Source organism: Neomonachus schauinslandi, chromosome 6 (genome assembly GCF_002201575.2).
Source record: "Neomonachus schauinslandi chromosome 6, ASM220157v2, whole genome shotgun sequence".
Classification (NCBI taxonomy): Eukaryota; Metazoa; Chordata; class Mammalia; order Carnivora; family Phocidae; genus Neomonachus; species Neomonachus schauinslandi.
In genome coordinates, this window is record NC_058408.1 from 72,163,116 (window position 1) to 72,180,814 (window position 17,699).

The following is a 17,699-nucleotide window of genomic DNA, read 5'->3' on the forward strand; positions in this document are numbered from 1 at the left end:
GATACAGATTTTGAGAGAAAATTTTAATATTTTGAAGATGTAGATTTTCCTATCAGTGGTTACCTATCCAGTCCACACTCGATAGATGCTATTCCTAAACTCTTACAGCTTTCATAAATCACTGTTCTTGATCCTAATTGAATAGAGAGATTTCCCCAAGCAGCCTTTGAAAATAGGGAGGCCTCAACTCCACCCTGACATAGTTTTATTTCAGCCATCTGGCCACTCACCGTAGAGCCCCTTTGAGAGAGTTCACCTAACAAAACAAAGCAGCTCTAATATATGGCCAGTTTTGAGAAAACTCATCTTTACCCTTAACAAGATTCCATACCTCGGAAAATCGAAATTCCTAATTCATGAAGACAGAGTCTCATATGGAGCAGAGTCCTTCGATTCTTACCTCACCTCCTTCCATTTTTCTTGTTCTTCAGTTCCTATCTTCTGTCCCACTTCTTACCTCTCTTTGTTGCTTTAACCTCCCCTAACCCACCTTCACCTGTGCTCTACTCTTACTCTGTTTTGTTCCCTTTCTTTCACTACAGCAATGTCCTCCTCTCTCCTGACTCTTTTTTTTTTAATTTTTATTTTTTTTAAGATTTATTTATTTATTTATTTATTTATTTATTTATTTATTTATTTGACAGAGAGAGCGAGAGACTGACTCTTTCTTGTCCATCTATAAACCCCTGCCCTGGTCTAAACTCTCCTCCTGGGTAAGACCTCTTGCTGCTGTCCCACTCTCATATAGTCAGGCACTTGGATTGATGGATACATTTCCAGAATTTATTAATTTATAACCCCCTCATTATTAATTATTCTGTTATTTCTCTCACATCATACCATGAGAATCATACAAAATCATAAATCTGGTAAGTCTGTCTTTAATTGTCAAACATGAAAGCATTTCTCACTCCTTTATCCGGTAAAACTCTTGTCTTTCCCATTTTATGGAAAACTGGTTCTCATCCCACCTCCTTGGTGACTAAGAGACTTTGTTGTTGGGTCCTTGTTCACTTCTCATTCTTTAAATATTAACATTCTCCAGAAATCAATATGCAGTGCTCTCTTTCATGAATTCCCACGTTCTGAGTCATTACCACGATGTATAATCATGTCTCCCACAGTTAAATGCCCTGTGGCGACCTGAACATCCGGCTGGCATTCCAAGGATCTGTTGTACGGGGGAGTGCAGGTTTTGGGTAGGCCCTTCGGACTGGACATACTCCAAGATAAATTAGCTAATCTGCTATCTTTCATCTAATACAGAAACACACACGGACTCAGACACCCACACCCTGTCTCCATTGGAGGCCATTACCTTGTGAAGGGCACCACTAATCTAAGATAACACAGGCTTAGCAGCAACCTCAGAGTCCTGTTTCTCATTCCCGCCCTTCCCCTGCCTGCATGCAGGTGACTGTCCAGATGCTAACACTGCTGTTTCAAAAGGGATCTGTCATTATTACCCTTTCCGCGTCTATGGCCTGCCGGGGATTAGGCTATGAGAGTGAATGCTGACTGGTAACCCCGTTTCCGCAGATGCCCCACAGGTACTTAATCTGCAACATGAATCAGGACAGGTCTTCCCTACCTCAGGAAGAGCCCAATCTCCACACATGCCATCAAGAACGTTCCTGTAATGCCTCACATACTTCTGTCTCATCTCCTGCTACATCCCTCCATGTAATCGACTTTGAGATCGTATAGAGGGTTTTATTTGGTTCCTTCTGTTTGACTTCAGCATGGACTATCCCTTCCCATTCTGAGCCTATTGACATCTCTCTCAAGTTTCAAAGCTTGATCCAAACTATATCTTTTTTTTTTTCATTCTTTAACACACAGCTCAAACGTGACTTTTTCAATAAAGCCTTTATTTTCCTAGCAAGTCTGAATTGATGGTTCCTTCCGCCCTCTTCCCACATGCCCAGCTAGCAGCTCTTACCCCCACGCGATTTACTGTGCCCTGCATGACACTTAGCTCTTATGTGTCTATCTACCCTGCAGACCTGAAAATTCCTCTAGGACAGGAACTCTCTTTTTTTTTTTTTTTAAGATTTTATTTATTCATTCATGAGAGACAGAGAGAGAGAGAGAGAGAGGCAGAGGGAGAAGCAGGCTCCCAAGGAGCAGAGAGCCCAACGTGGGACTCAATCCCAGGACCCTGGGATCATGACCTGAGCCGAAGGCAGACGCTTAACCATCTGAGCCACCCAGGCGCCCTAGGACAGGAACTCTTAACGATACCTAACCACTAGTGTTCGGCACAATCACTTCACCATGGTGGGGGTTCACCAAATAGCCATGGAATTTGTGCCCCCAGTGCTTTTTCAGTCAGTGCAGAAAGAGTCTCGTTCTAGAAATGCGTTCTGTTTGGCTTAAGGATAGACAAATTCCGTCATAGACAAACTGTCACCCCCGGCCCCCTCCCTAACTCCGAAGCCGTGCCTTTCCTTCTCTTCAGACAGAAGACACTCGACACTGACATATTTCTCTTACTTAGGCTGAGTTACAGGTACCTGAATAGTACAGCTGGAAATGACTTTGAAAATATTTCTTGTCCCCAGCCTCATTTTATAAAGAATTTGAGTTAACACACGGGTAAATGATCAGTCGCAAATCACAAAGTTTGTAAGTGGCAGAGTTGATGTTGAATCCAAGTTAAAGACGAAAGACTTTGTGTACCGTTCTGCCACTTGTGCCCTTACGTGACTCTCGACAAAAAGCTTAGTCATCTGTACCAAGGTTTTTTACTCTTTGAAAAGGTGATAACTATAGTACCAGCTTCACAAAGGTGTTCTGATTATTAAATTAGTTCTATAAACTAACACACGTGCACTTTGCAAATATGTTGTGTATAAATGTTATCTAGCTATTATTATTATTGAACCGTCCTCATGGATTGTATAAAGCATTTACGATTATTAATGACCTTTACTGTCTTATCTGGGTATATCCTTATGTGTCATGTGTATTAGTTAGTACTCTGTGGAGGACACATAAACACTACATATAAAAGTATATATTGAAATTATTTTTTATGATTTCCAGCATTTTAAACAAAATTGGATAAGCCCATGTAGTATTTTAATGCCTTTCAACTATTTTATGTGAAATAATGAGAATGTTCTCTGTGGTAAATGTGTGTGCATGTGTGTTTGGGTTTGTGATATCATGACTCAAGTTTGAGGGAGGGTTATATTTATGTAAAGTCTTGGCGGAATTTAGTATTTCAGCAAATCCCAGATAATGATTTGATGAGCAAACCTTATTGAAATGTAAGCATATTTTTATATTCGTACACAATTTTCATTTATTTTTGATACTTTAAACAATTTAATTTTACCAAAGACCATAAAATTTCTTACCCGAACCCACTTGCATTAGAATTAAAACAAATACCTCAAATCCTATGGGTTACTCAGTTGCGTTGAATCTGAGACTCTGTTACACCGTCTGCATTTTGTACATGTGGAAGACACTCCCTGCTTGTGAGAAAGCACCACTTTCCATGTTGTCACTCAGGTTGGGAAACCAGAGTTATTCCTGACACAGTCTCACTCCCTCCTCTCAATCAATTACCAAGTCCTACTGATTTCTCCTTATGCACCAACCAAATGCATCTACTCCAGTCTCTTTCCACTGCCATCATCTTCTGCAAGCTGCCATCAACTCTTCCTGGGACCCAACAGTGCGCTCCTCTGGGCTCTGGGTGTATCCCCTCTCCCCATCATGTTGATGCAGCACCCACTGGACTCTTGTAAATTTGAGAGCAAAGCAGTTATTTTCCTGCTGATGCCTTCAGTGATTTTCCACAGCTATCAGAATAAAGCCCAGTCACTATCCTGCATGACCCCTCTGCTGATGTCTCTCCAATTTCCTTCTCGCCAACTACCTTTCTCTTGCTCTTTTAATGTGTCAAATTTTATTCACATGCTTTTCATCGTTAAGATCTCAATTTACATGTCACTTCTTCAAGGAAGCCTTCCGGGACTCCTTTCCCAAATTATCCTCCCTCTATTATCCCAGGGCAGGCTGATTCTGCCTTCATGGCATATTTCCAAATTTATTATAATTTTAATGATCTGTTTCTCCTATTAGTTAATAAGCTCAAGTAAGCTCAAATGATGTGTAGACTCTGTCGGTTTCTCCATTTTCTCTCGTTTTACTGCTGTCTGTATATAACATCAGGCAGAGCACTTGGTCCATAGTAAACCTTTTATAAATTTTTGTTTAATGAACAAATGGATAAAGGAACTAATGGGTACAGGTGAAAGACGTGTTCTTTAATTTATGTATGAGTGTTGGGAAATTACCCATGTTTCAGGTTAAAGTGATTTAGAAATTACTCAGCTAAACTGTGGGTGCATTCGTATCCCTAGGACATCATACTTCCTAGCTTGATTATCCAGAAGAATCTCTCCAATGAAGGCTCTTGAGAGGCTGAACAATCTGACTAAAAAAAATGTAATGAGAAAGCATTCACATGTTTTTGGAGAAGTAAAAGTGAATAACACTTATTTGAAAATCATTCACTGTGCTGAGTGAAGTGCTTAGCGCTGTGCGAATCATAAGGAATAAAGAAACGACTAACATTTAATTTCTGACCTTCAGTAATTACTAGGGTAGTAGGGGAGAAAGGCATATAATGGTTTTATTTTTTGATGATGATAACTATGGCTCATATCATCCAATTAAACACTACAAAATTTTTTAACATCTAAATTGCTCTTAAGACCTTAAGAGTTGTGTTGTGTAGATTAAGCTTTCCCATTTGATAAACTTGGGGAAAATATTAATGATATCAATACAGTGATCACAAACATCTGCATTTTGAACTTGTATAGGTAAAAAATAATTCTCGCATTTGGCTTTTATATTATTTTTCAATCACCATCCCCCTTTCCTGATATATTTAGAAACCCAGCTTTTCTCAGGAAGTGTATTTGTAAAGGCAGTTAAGTTCATTTGCTTTTATATATCTAGCATGTTTTGGATTGTCACAGTAAAAGCCCTCCATGGTCAATTTCAGTAATTGATGCTTAAATGCATGCATTTTTATAAAGCTTTTAATTGTGTATGGTTGCTTTTAATATCATCTACATTTTACATTTTTAATTTTGACAATATTCTTACTCATCATTACAGTTGTAGATATTGCTGGTTTACTAAATAATTGGCTTGAAATTTAGAAACCAGAAGAAACTAAAAGAAACAAAATGTGTAATACATTTTATACATTTTTTCCTTTTCTGTGTATCACCAAGGTTTGTTTGCTTTTCAGAAAAAAAAAAAATCTGTTTCCCTCTCAACTCCCTCTTGCAGTAAATTATGTTAAAATGTCAAAGCATAGTCATTTGAGTAAAAGAAAAATGCTTCCATATTGAGATGTTTCACAGACAGAGAATCTTAGAAAAAAAGCCAATATTCCAAATAGAGAATTAGGAATTTCTTGGAAGCCTAGTAAACTTGCTCATTCAGTTTGGCCAATAAAACAAGCAAAACACCACTGAGAAAGCCCGAACATACATGCATATTACAAACATATGCCATATATGTATATTCTTAGACAAATTACAACTTAATGTGCATACATTTTTATGTATGTGATGCTAAACTAGAGGCTCTGAAAAATAGGATGAAAAAGATGCAGTGCTAACCCTTGAGAAGCTTCATATATATTTTAAGAGATGATCCTTATTCACAGTGAAATAATCAGAAAATATCACAAACCATTATTGATTTATTATTTTTTTTAATTACATGGAACAGACTAAGAATACAATGAGAGTTCATTGAACATGAATGGGGAGGATGGTTCGGTAGGGCTTGAATAGCCGGGAAGGCTTCATTGCTAATGAGAACTCCATGAACCTATCAGGATAATAAGTGCTCAGACAGGCAAGGTTATTGGAGGTGGATGGGTACAACCAAAGGCATGGTATTTCATGGGGCATTAGAGACACCACTCTGAATGCTGTTGGACAGGGGAGGAACGAAATGGTGAGAGATTTGCCTTTCTTTTACTATGTCAAGAATGCCTTGGTTTCTCCTTCCAAGAGAAGAAGATAAAGTTGATAAAAATGAAGGCATTACAGGCATTTCTGGACTTTGTAGTCTTCTTATCCTTCTCTACTAGCACATCTATTAAAGATAGTTTCTTTCCTGTCTCCTCTTCTAGACCACAAGCTGACAGAAAATATTCTGTCAGTATCTTCTACGCGTTAGAACGCGGCATCTGGCACAAATTAAGGTCTGAATAAATGTATCAGTTTACCTCTCAATTAAAGGCATATCCTGCACAGCAGAGTAATTCAGATTGGGCATTGTAGACAATGTAAGGTTTCTTGAAGAAGTATTTAAGACGAGGTCTTTAAATTGATGAGTTAAGTCCTGGGCAATGGCATTTCTTCGAAGCCAACTTTGAGGAACTCTTTCTCGGAGGTAATGAGGGTAGAAGCCAAGCGTGAGAGAGCGTAGCCGCTTGAAAGCATTTAAGGTTCCAGTTTACAGTCTCCGAGTCTGAGTAATGAGACTCAGTGAAACCCTACAAGAGGATTATGAAGTTGCCGCAGAAAAGGAGCTAACTCTCCAAATTCTCAAGCAATATAAACACTTTCAACGGTCACCTTGTTGCTGCTTTATTCTTGAGCTTTTTATCAGGCAGAGGAATGCCTAAATGAGAGCCCCATCTCCAGTAACAATACTTTGAATGATCCATAAAAAATTAATGATTATGGTATCATTAATGAATCATACATCTGGAAGATCCCTTTGCTAAACACCTGCTCTGCTGAGGTGGCTGCCATCTTGGATTAGTCTAGGACATGCTGAACAGAAGAGGGGTGACGAGTAGCCCTGTAAGCTTTTTTTTCAAAGCATCGCCAGCTCACATTAAGGCTGCAGAGAGTATAATCTGGACATAAGTAATTTATGCATTGCCCAGTTTGCTTGATCAGCAGGAGTGGTCTTAGGTTCAGACTGAGAACCAATAGGCCTCTGAAGCACCAAGTTTATTTAGCTTCAAGTGAGGATACAGGGTAGGCAACAACATAACTTTTATGGCAAGAACATAGTGGAAGTCTTATGACCTCTAAATACAACTTCTAATTTCTTCTAAATCATCTGCACTCGGGATATATTATCCCCTTGATACATACAGGGAAGGCATCTTCCTGAAAGTTTTGTTACAGCAACTTCTATAATACATAGTGCATAAAAGCAGACTTACCAAAACATTGGTAAACACCTGAATATCTTTTATCCAGTAAGGAATTGGAATTTCCTCTGTGAAATACATTTCCAACCATACCTTTTCCTAAGTAAGTTGTCTGATATTTCTTTAACATTTTAAAGATTATTTCTTTCCTTCATCTTCTATTACTTACACCTTTTTATTAGTGCTGATGGAGACATTGAACTGTGTATGTAAGTTTTTCCAACGTAAATTAAATTCTTCCTCCAACAAATCTGTCCCCATGGTTATTACCTAGCTGGTGAGTTCTAGGTTGCCTTCCCAAATAATCTTTCTATCCAAGCGATCAATATCCACTCAGGCTTCATTTTTATCAACTGCATAAATGAACAAGAAATCCTTTATTGCATCATACACCTGAGGCCAAGAGATTGAATGTTTAACACAACACAATTAATAATGCCATGTTATTATATCAGCTTTCCCAACAAAACCAGGTTGTTCTCACGTATCATACATTTTCCATTACCAGGGTAGGCATTAGAGACTATCTCTCAGTCAACTCTGGGTTTCATCTGCTTTAGCGTCCTAACCGTACTCCATCCCCTAGGTATACATTTTCACTGACATGAGCTTCTGGGCATCATTTTAATGCAATAGGCATTTGTCTCTCATGAGGCAACACAGTGTTGACCCCTAATATGTCCAAACCTCACCAAAGGTATCATGGAAAACTACATTTCCAAGTGATCCCAGGTAGGCCTTATACCTTGGCTTCACACAAAAGCCAAAGGCTGTGGCCTCCTCTTGCACTAGCCATGACTCAGTATCACATCAGAAAGGTTCTCTGAAATGTTCTCTATGACGATGTTCTCACAGAAGACATCCTCCCTTGCAATCTTTGCGTATTCCCATTCCATATTCCACATTTTCACCTTTTTCCTTTTTATGACTTTTCTTAACACAGACCCATCCTTCCAAAGTGGGATTTGCTGATTATACTCCATTTTTCTTCCATAAGGCTGATGTGCTTCCTTGCTTTCCAGAAATTTCCCTTCTGTTTCATTCCCAGGGAGAAGGAGTAGGTTTAAAAAGATGTCGTGGAGTAACATGGAGCGAATAGTCAACTACCTGAGAGAACAGCAGGACACAGAGGTTTAAAAGAGAAAGACGGAAAACTTGTTTATAAATACAACCAAGACCTAAACTTTGGAACGTGTGTTGGAAGGGAGAAAGGAGAGAGAAAAATGGACCAAGTCACAAAAACAACGAATGAACAATTACAGCGGTTCTGGCCGGCCTGAATGGTATCCCGTCAATGCGTAGAAAGGCAAAATGGATAAAGATCCTATATGTGGATTGAATTTTCTTTGTAATTTTTAACAGCATTGCTGAGCACAATTTACATGTCCTAATACACATTTATCATCAGTGTACGTTTCGGTGATTCTTTTAGTAACAGCTGTGTAACAATTACCACAATCCAAGTCCAAACCTCATCATCACCCAGAATGGTTCCCTGTGTAAATAGGAACCTTTCCTCTAGGAAACCAGTTCTGCTTTTTGTCCATAAAAATTGCAAAAATTTGGTAATATACAACATGTAGCCTTTTATTTTTCTTTTGGCCTGGCTTCTTTCACTTAGTGTGACTCAGTACTACTGTATTTAGCAGCAGAAACAGTATGACTGTGTTTAGCCATCTATGCAGTAGAAAGACTCAGTCCTATATATGTTTCTTTGAATTACTCAATAGTATTCATTGCATAAAAACAGCACATTTTATCTGTTACCTAACTGATAGACATTTGTACTATTTCCAGTTTTGGAAAATATGAATAATGTAGCTAGGAATGTTCTGTATGCCTTTCTATGCACACGTATTTTTTATTTCCATTGGGTGTATCTGGAGACACCTAGGAGTAGAACTGCTGAGTCGTATGAGAGGAATATACTTACCTTTTCAAGAAACTGCCAAACTCCTTTCCAAAATGCCTGTACCCTTTACATGTCCACGTCATTACTGACACTTGCTATTGTCAGTTTCTTTATCAAGCCCATTATAGCAGGTACCTTGCCATATTTCATTGTGATTTTAATTGGCATTTCCCCAAAGACTAGTGATTTTGAAATCTTTTCATGTGCTCATTAGCAATTTTTCCATCTTTGATAAAATGTTCAAATCTTCTGCCCATTTTTTTAAATTTGTAATGTTTGTATTCTTAGTACTGACTTGTAATTCTTCTTTGTAAATTGCAAATGCAAGTCCATTATCAGATATATGATTAGCAAATATTTTCTTACAATCTATGTTTTGTCTCTCATATTCTTAGTAGTGGTTTTGGAAGAGCTAAAGCTTTTAATTTTGAGAAAGTTCAGTTTATCATTTTTTTCTTTTTGTGTATCATGCTTTGATGTCATATTTAAGAAATGTTTACCAACCTAAGTTCATGAAGATTTTCTCTTGTTTTATCTTCTGCGAGATTCATAGTTTTAGCTTTTACATTGTACGGGGGGATCCACTTTGAATGCTATTAAAATAAAAGTCTCAGTTCATTTTTATTTTTATTTTTTACCTTTTGCACAGAAATGTCTAATTGTCTCAGCAGTTTTTACCATAGAAATGATCTTTTCCCCGTTGAATTACCTTGGTATCTTTGTTGAAAATCAGTTAGCTGTAAACAGAAGAGGTTATTTCTGGACTTCTGTTCCTTTTGTGTATAGTTTATGCCAAAACCACATTTTCTTGATTACTGTAGAATGATAGTATGTTTCAAAATCAGATAGTGTCTTTTTTTAAAATTATTTTTCTCTTCTAAAATTGCTGTGGCTATTCTAGGTCCTTTCTTTTTCCATATAAATTTTAGGATTAACTTGACAAATTCTACTAAAAAGGCTTGATAAGGATCTTGGTAGAGGCGCTATTGAATTTACAAATCAAGTATATTGTGGAGAATTTCCATCTTAACAGTACTGCATCTTTCAATCCATGGACATGGACTGTCTTTCCAACATGCTTTTAAATTTATCTCAGCAATGTTGTGGATTTTGGTATGTACATTTTGCACCTATTTTGCTAAATTTATTCCTAGTTATTTTGTCATTTTTTAAGCTACTGTGGATGGAAATATTTTTATTTTTGGATTGTTCACCGCTAATATAGTAAAATACAACAGATTTTGTTTAACCTTGGCAATCATTGGCTAGTTCTTATAGTTTCTTGTGGATTACTTAGCATTTTTACATAGAAAATCATATCTTCTTCAAATAAGTATAGTTTTACTTCATCTTACCAACCCGATGCCTTTTGTTGTTGTTGTTCTTTTATGTATTTTGTTGCACTGTCTTGAAAATCCAGTACAAAGTGGAGTAAAATGCTGAGAGCATCCTTTTCCTGTTCCTGATCTGATGGAAAGGCACTCAGCCCTTGTTGTTAAGTATAACGCAAGTTGTTGGTTGTTCTATGGATGGTTTTTCAGGTTGAAGACATTTCCCCCTGTTTCTAGTTTGCTGAATCTTCATTTTCCATAGACATTCAGTTTTATCAACTGCTTTTTCTGTATTTATTGAGATTATCATGTGGTTCTGTCCTTTGTTGTATTAATATGATGTATTATGTAAAGTGATTGAATGTCTTTATTTTACCTTTAGTTTGAAGGATTATTTCACCAGATATATTATCCCTGGTCAATAGTGGGTTGTTTTTCATCCCAGTACTTTGGAATATGTCATTCCTCTGTCTACCAGCCTCTATTGTTTGTAATAAGAAGTCAGCCACAAATGATACATTGTGTCCTTTTATGAAATGAGTATTTTTGCTGCTCTTAACATCTTCTTCGTCTTTTGGCAATTTGGCTGAAAATTGCTCATCACCTACCCTGATATCTGAGTACCCTGGCCTGCCTTCTGCGAAAATCCTGTTAAGTTGGTTTAACAAGCCCCCTACCCTTGATGTCTTCTAATAATTTTCCATCCACTCTGCTCATTGGCTGTAAATCCTCAGCTCTTTGGAGCTCAGTTGAGCCCCCCTCTCCCCCACCTATTGTGATAGTCCTGACACCTACCACAAAGGTCCTGAACTGTACCTTCCTTACCATTTTAGCAAGTGTCAGAAAAATCTTTTCTTTAACAATCTCTAGATTTATTTTTTAATTACTCAGTTTGTTTAAACACTATAGTACCTCTGGATTTTGATATTGACTCTGAGGACTTTTTTTTAATAACATATCTGGACTTCATCCCCTGAACATATTTCTCTTAAGTGTGTGGTTCCTAATGTCTCTGCATGATTTTTGCTTTGATTCTTCATTTCTGTGTGGCTTCATGTCAGCCAGTGATTTGCACAAACACCTAAGCCCATAAGGCTTCTTGCACCCTCTGCCCGTTGACCTGAACATGGGTTGGGGTGAGCACAGGAAGCTCAGGCAAGGCCCAAGACTTCCTCTTGGCATAAACATTCCCCAGGGCTCCTCCATGTGTGGGAGTAGTTTCAGAGACGTGCGGAGAGCCTATCCAGCCCTTCTACTGGGCTCTCATTTTCTCTCTTTTTCTGCTGAATTTCTGGCCTCTTTGCTTACAACAGCTGAGACAGCAGCTCTACAACTTGTATTGAATGTTCCACATTCAGTCCCCACTGTGCTTCTTTACTAACTCCACACCAAACTCGCTCTGCCCTCTCTTAAAGCAAGCCTGCTGCTTTTCATGACCAGCCCTACTTTTATAACGTGTGTCAAGTGTACTTGGGCTGTCAGGGGTATCCAGTGATGTCCAAACAAGGCCACTGACTCCTGCTTTTCTTACCTAATGTTGCAACTGTTTTTTGTGAGTAATGTCTCAGTTTGTCCACTTCAGTGGAGTCTTAGAGCCCCAAATGGTGTTTTTGATCATTTTACTTAGATTTTTTAAAAATATTTATTTGAGAGAGAGAGAGCAAGCAAGCATGAGCAGAAGAGGGGCAGAGGGAGAGAGAGAGAATCGCAAGCTGACCCCATGCTGAACGCAGAGCCTACAACATGGGGCTGGATTTCAGGACCCCAGTATCATGACCTGAGCTGAAATCAAGAGTCCAATGCTCAACTGACTGAGCCATCCAGGCACCCCACATTTTGCTTAGATTTTTGCTTTTTCAGAAAAGAATTTTCCAGCCTTCTCACACCACCAGAACCAGAAGTCCTACCTTCTCAATGCCCCTCTTTGCCACTTTCAAAGAACAGTTTCAGTCAGGAGTAGAGATGAGACCACATGTATAATATAAAGTAAGGGACAGAATGTTGAAAATAGGGATTCCTATGATGAATTGAAAGGAAACCGATGAATTAAATAAAATAAAGGCACTGTATTAACAGGAAGAAAATACTTCTTTTTTTTCTTTTTACTGAACTAATTTAAGTGAATATTTTCATGAATCAAATATAAGTCATGGATTATAGTTTATTTTTATCAAAGGAAAATTACATATGGCTTTATATCACTACTGTGCAAATATATTCATTTTATAAGACCCTAAATTTCATATTAGGCATCCTCTCTTTGTCTAATAAAAATTATAGGGCGACAGGTGTGTTGGGGCACTGAATCTTTGTTCTGTTGAATTAAAATAATCAAAGGAAGTACAGTCTGAAGAGAATTGCAAAATCATTTAGCAAAAAAGTAATCCTGCAACTTATTGCACAAGCCTTCAAGAACTGTGCTTCTGCTATTTTCACAAATAGACCGAGAAAGAAACAGAAAAAAAAAAAATCTACATGAAATGCAAAATACAAAATGAAAGGATCGGCATGATGTACTAGGAGATAGAAGTGAATGTCTGGAAACACAGTGCAGTCTTTTCTGCCTTAGCTAAAAATCAAAATAAGCAAGTCTCAGACACTCTCCTGGAAAAGTTCTGGAAAGGGCAGAGTGTCTTCTCAGTGATCCTTCCTGAGGAGTTCACCCCAGCACCATCGCTCACCCTTCCTACTCTCTAGGTGAACTTAGAATACAAAGAAACCCCTGTTAATAGATGATCTCCCTTTGTAATAGAAAGCACTGGATTGAATCAGATATTCAGATGATGAGGTTTCCTGAACAAAACACTTTGTATCGTGATGCAGCAGAAGGCTGTGGTCTAGCTGGTCGACTGTGCACACCATGGGAAGCAGTGAGGCTCATTCTTCATTTTTCAATTGGGATCTATCCTGTGGACCAAAACTTCCCCTTCTTCAAATGTATTTTGCTATCTAAGTCAGGGGTGAAATGTTTCAATCCATTTTTTGGAGACAAGCACAGTTCTTTTGTAATTTTTATTATAAATAAGAATCACTAAATGAATTCACTGCTATTTTCTGAAACCTTCTTACCTAAAATTATGGCACTCTCTCCAGCATTTCCTGCTCTCAAAACAAAAAATGAAAGGAGAAAAAAAAGAGTGCAGAGAGTACTATCCATAAAATACCGAATACCGGTAAACCCAGCATTCAGTTGTCACACGCTGAGTCTCAAAGGCGTTGTCACGTCCCCAGAAGCCCTTCAGGACGTCTCTGCTTGTCGCTCAGCTTCCTGCGCTACTCTCTCCAGATTGTCACATTCGGCGTCCCCGAGAGCCTTATCCATTTCCCTGTCCTCAGTGTCCCCGCACATCCCCTTCCCTTTTCCACTAACTGCGTGTAATCCATCTCTCACTCCCAGCTCGAATGTGACCCAGACCAGAGGACTTTCATGCGTACCCTGTAGCTCACTTGAGGTTGCTTATGCTCATTTTCACTAGTGCCTGCCACATCAGGTCAGTATAGATTTCCTTGTTATTAATAATATTCCTTCTCTGATGGTACATTCCAAAAAGAAGGAGGAGGAGAGGAGAAGAAGAGGAGCCCATCTTTTAATTACCAACTTTACCCCCAGCATCTAACACTGTCCCTGGCACCATTATAGGCTCTCATTAATTATTTAGAAATGAATGTTTTCCTCCAGATTATTATTTTCCCCAAAGCAAGTTTAGGAATTAATTATTTTTTTTATGATTATCACCAAGTAGTCTCAGTTGGCTCACTTCTATAACACTTATGGAAAGGATACAGAATTTTCCAGACTTTTCTAAACTCAGATTTACATGTTTTCACAAGCCATCAATCCAGAGTTCACTTTGCAAATTGAACTTCATTTTAAAGAGATCTAAACACGAGTATTCATGACCTTACCTTGTACTAAATATCACCAAACTTACACATATGGCTCTATTTTTTTTTTTTGTCTGCCTGGTTTGAATAGTTAATATGAAGAATAAAGAGATTGAGAAAGACATTCTAAGAAATATATATTTTTAAACTGCTTAATTTACTAATTTAGATAATTGCTTTGTTTAAAAAAGAACTGCTTTATTACAGGGAAATATATATATGTGTGTGTTATTTATCTATGTATACATATTTTTTATTACTTGTTAAGGAGCTAATCATGATTTCTAAACAGGGGTAACTCTACCACTTCCATAGCATGATCTTTGGCCATTGTAATGAATAATCATACACTGAATCAAGGATGATTTCATGTATTTAGGGACCACTTGGCACCGCATACCAAAACCTCCAAGTACAGGACCCCTAGAAGAATAAATAGTCACGAAGCAAGCCAAGGAGAATCATTAATCGTAACTCTTTTCCTATAATATTTGGGATTCTAATGTTGAAGAGACATAATTTCAAATTAAACTAGCTTTTTCTTTTTTAAAAAAAGCAGTACGTTTTTCGTTCATCTATCAGTAAAGGTCAGGCATACGTGCAAACAGTATCATCAATGATATTCTCCCCATTTCCTGGCATTGTCATTTTCTCAGTCCTGGAGAGACCCAATGCAGGTGTAAAGATGAGCAAACGTCAGATATAAATCAATCAGTCTAGCCCTTGGGTAATTAAGAGCCACTCTTTTCCGTGGTTCTGGGAGTTACCCTGACTCTACCAACTTGGATAACTTGCCAGTTCTTAAACCAAACAGCCCAGGCCTGAACCTCACTCGCATTGCTGGAGCTAGAACCAGCCCCACCCACCCATGGGCTGTGAAGGGGATGAGCATCTCTCTGAGGAAAATGAGAGGCTCTTCCTAGAAGCAAAGCCCAGGATGCCAGTGTGTCAACATGCTTAGTCACAGTCAGCTTAGACATCATTCATATAAAAATACCACATGCAGTTGATTATAGTTTAAGTATGATGATTTCTGTATGAACTATGACTTTTACTGAATCCTTGCTTCATTTGTGAGACTCCAATCTCAGGTTGTTTTTTCAGTTTATGATCCAACATTCTTTACATTTGTCCTTTTATGTAAAGCCATTATTTTTCAGTTTCTCAGGCACAGGAAAGAGATTGAGGAGACAAACCACAGTCAGATCTCGCCATGTCATGTTTATTTACTCGTTTTTTTTTTGTTTTTTTTTTTTTATCGTGGGAAAGAGGGGTGGCTGAGGATGTCTGGAACGCGTGGGTATGGGGATGGCAAGAGGAAAGAATGGTGGGAGGGTGAGATTCAACTCCGTGAAGAGGACTGTAGTACGCTGCAGAAAAAGAGATACAGATGCATGACTTAGAGTGTCTTACCATTTATGTATCATAACACTGCAGGAACCAATTACAAATGATAGATTTTATTCTACTGCCTGGTAACTTGTAAGCAACACATTGGCTTCTCCATGAACATCAACTGTTCCTCCGTCCTCTTTGATTTAGGAGGCGGACACCCCCTCTGCTCTGGGAACATTTTCACATGACTTCATCTCAGGAGACCCCTGGTCACAGTCATTGGGTCATAACTGAATGAAATCCCCATCAGACTTTAGGTGTCGGGTCTCTCACAAGGGACATTACCATTTTTCTGGATATTCAGCCAGTGTCTCTGTTCTCTTTTCGAATCTTGGACCAAATAATTGCTTCACCATAGTTTTGTTTGCACGTGTGGGGACTCAGTTATGTTGGTTTTTAGCCCACTGTGTTCTGACTTAGTACTAAAAGACTGAAAAATAATGTAAAGTTATTTAAATCACCTAAACATGGAACTGATTTTTGGTTTATTTGTTGAACTCTCTACCTGCCGTTGGTTTCTGTGGATCTAGTGGTGTTGCCTGTCTTCTGTGGTTGGCTCGCTCTGCAGTCTGGGGGCTGTTTTTCTCACCTCTGCTTTGCAGTACTCTCTGGTATTTATAGCACTTCCCAGATGGCTGCCTTCCTCAATTTAATTATTATCCAGCTTATCCTCCCTTCCAATATCATTCATGAAAATGTAAAATAAGGCCAGCCATAATACCCACATCCCCAAAGCATGCTCCTCAACCATTCTTAACTTGATGCATTGCCATTTATCATTAGATTCCTTTAGCCAATTTAAGTCCCAGGAAGAATGTTAATATTGAATCCAATTTGAGCTAAATTTTAATTAAGATTTCCTGAGACATTATGTTAAGTGGTTTACTATAATCAAAATTGATATCTCCTCTGCTACCCCCACTCTTAATTTTCTAATTTTACCCACATGCAAAAGAGAATTAAGTCGGTCTGGCTTGACTCATTCTCCATAAACATACATCATTCATCTGTTCTGTTTCTGCAAATAGTTTCCTTCTCCTTTGCCTTTAGGACCATGTCTATCATCCTCCTATAAGTCCCAGAGTCATTTTATGAAATGCATTTCCTTCTGGTGACCACATCTGTCCACCCCCAAATACCTAATCTCAGCTAACTGAATGCCAATCTCTCAAATTTCCTTCTTCCCTCTCAATTATTTTTATAGCTACTATTTCTATGCACATTATCATTCTGAATGCAGTGGATGCTAAACACAGAAACAGAGTATGCACTGTATACCCCGTTAAGGGTGATGGTAAGGCACTTTATTTACATTTTCTCAGGATGGCGAGCATGAACATCTGAATGGGCCATTAATTAACATGGCACTCTTGAAATTGAATTCAAGTTTCAAGGTAAATGTGCACACTTACATTTGATCTAAGTGCACCAGATGGTCCAGGGGTCACCCAAAGGAATCTGTGAACAATAAAAAACTATTACTTTATAGAAGTGGAAATTAGGGGTTAGAAATACATATGAAAATGTTAGTAAATAATAAAATTTTTTTCTGTAGGTTTACTTATTAAAATCATATATTTTACTTATTCAAGAGGAAACTTTTAATTATTTTCCCCTATGTGTAAACTTATATGAGGCCACCTTTCTTATCCCCATCAATCACTTTTGGAATGAGGAAAACAGAAAATTCTGTGAATGTCTGAGGGTGCCTGGGTGGCTCAGTAGGTTGAGTGTCTGCCTTCGGTTCAGGTCATGATCCCAGGGTCCTGGGTTCGAGCCCAGCATCTGGCTTCCTGCTCAGGGGAGAGTCTGCTTGTCCCTCTCCCTCTGCCCCTCCCCCTGCTTGTGTGCTTACTCTCTCTCTCTCTCAATTTGCTCGCAAATAAATAAATAAAATTTATTTATTTAATTTTAAAAAAAGAAAATTCTGTGAATGTCTGTAAAATGCATATTATAAGAT

The 17,699-nt window shown here is 38.2% G+C and overlaps 1 protein-coding gene across 17 annotated transcripts in view; it reads left to right on the forward strand.

The window, feature by feature from the left end:
• Nucleotides 1-17,699, forward strand: part of PCDH15 (protocadherin related 15) — an 813,949-nt gene that overhangs the window by 480,819 nt on the left and 315,431 nt on the right. The window lies entirely within an intron of this gene.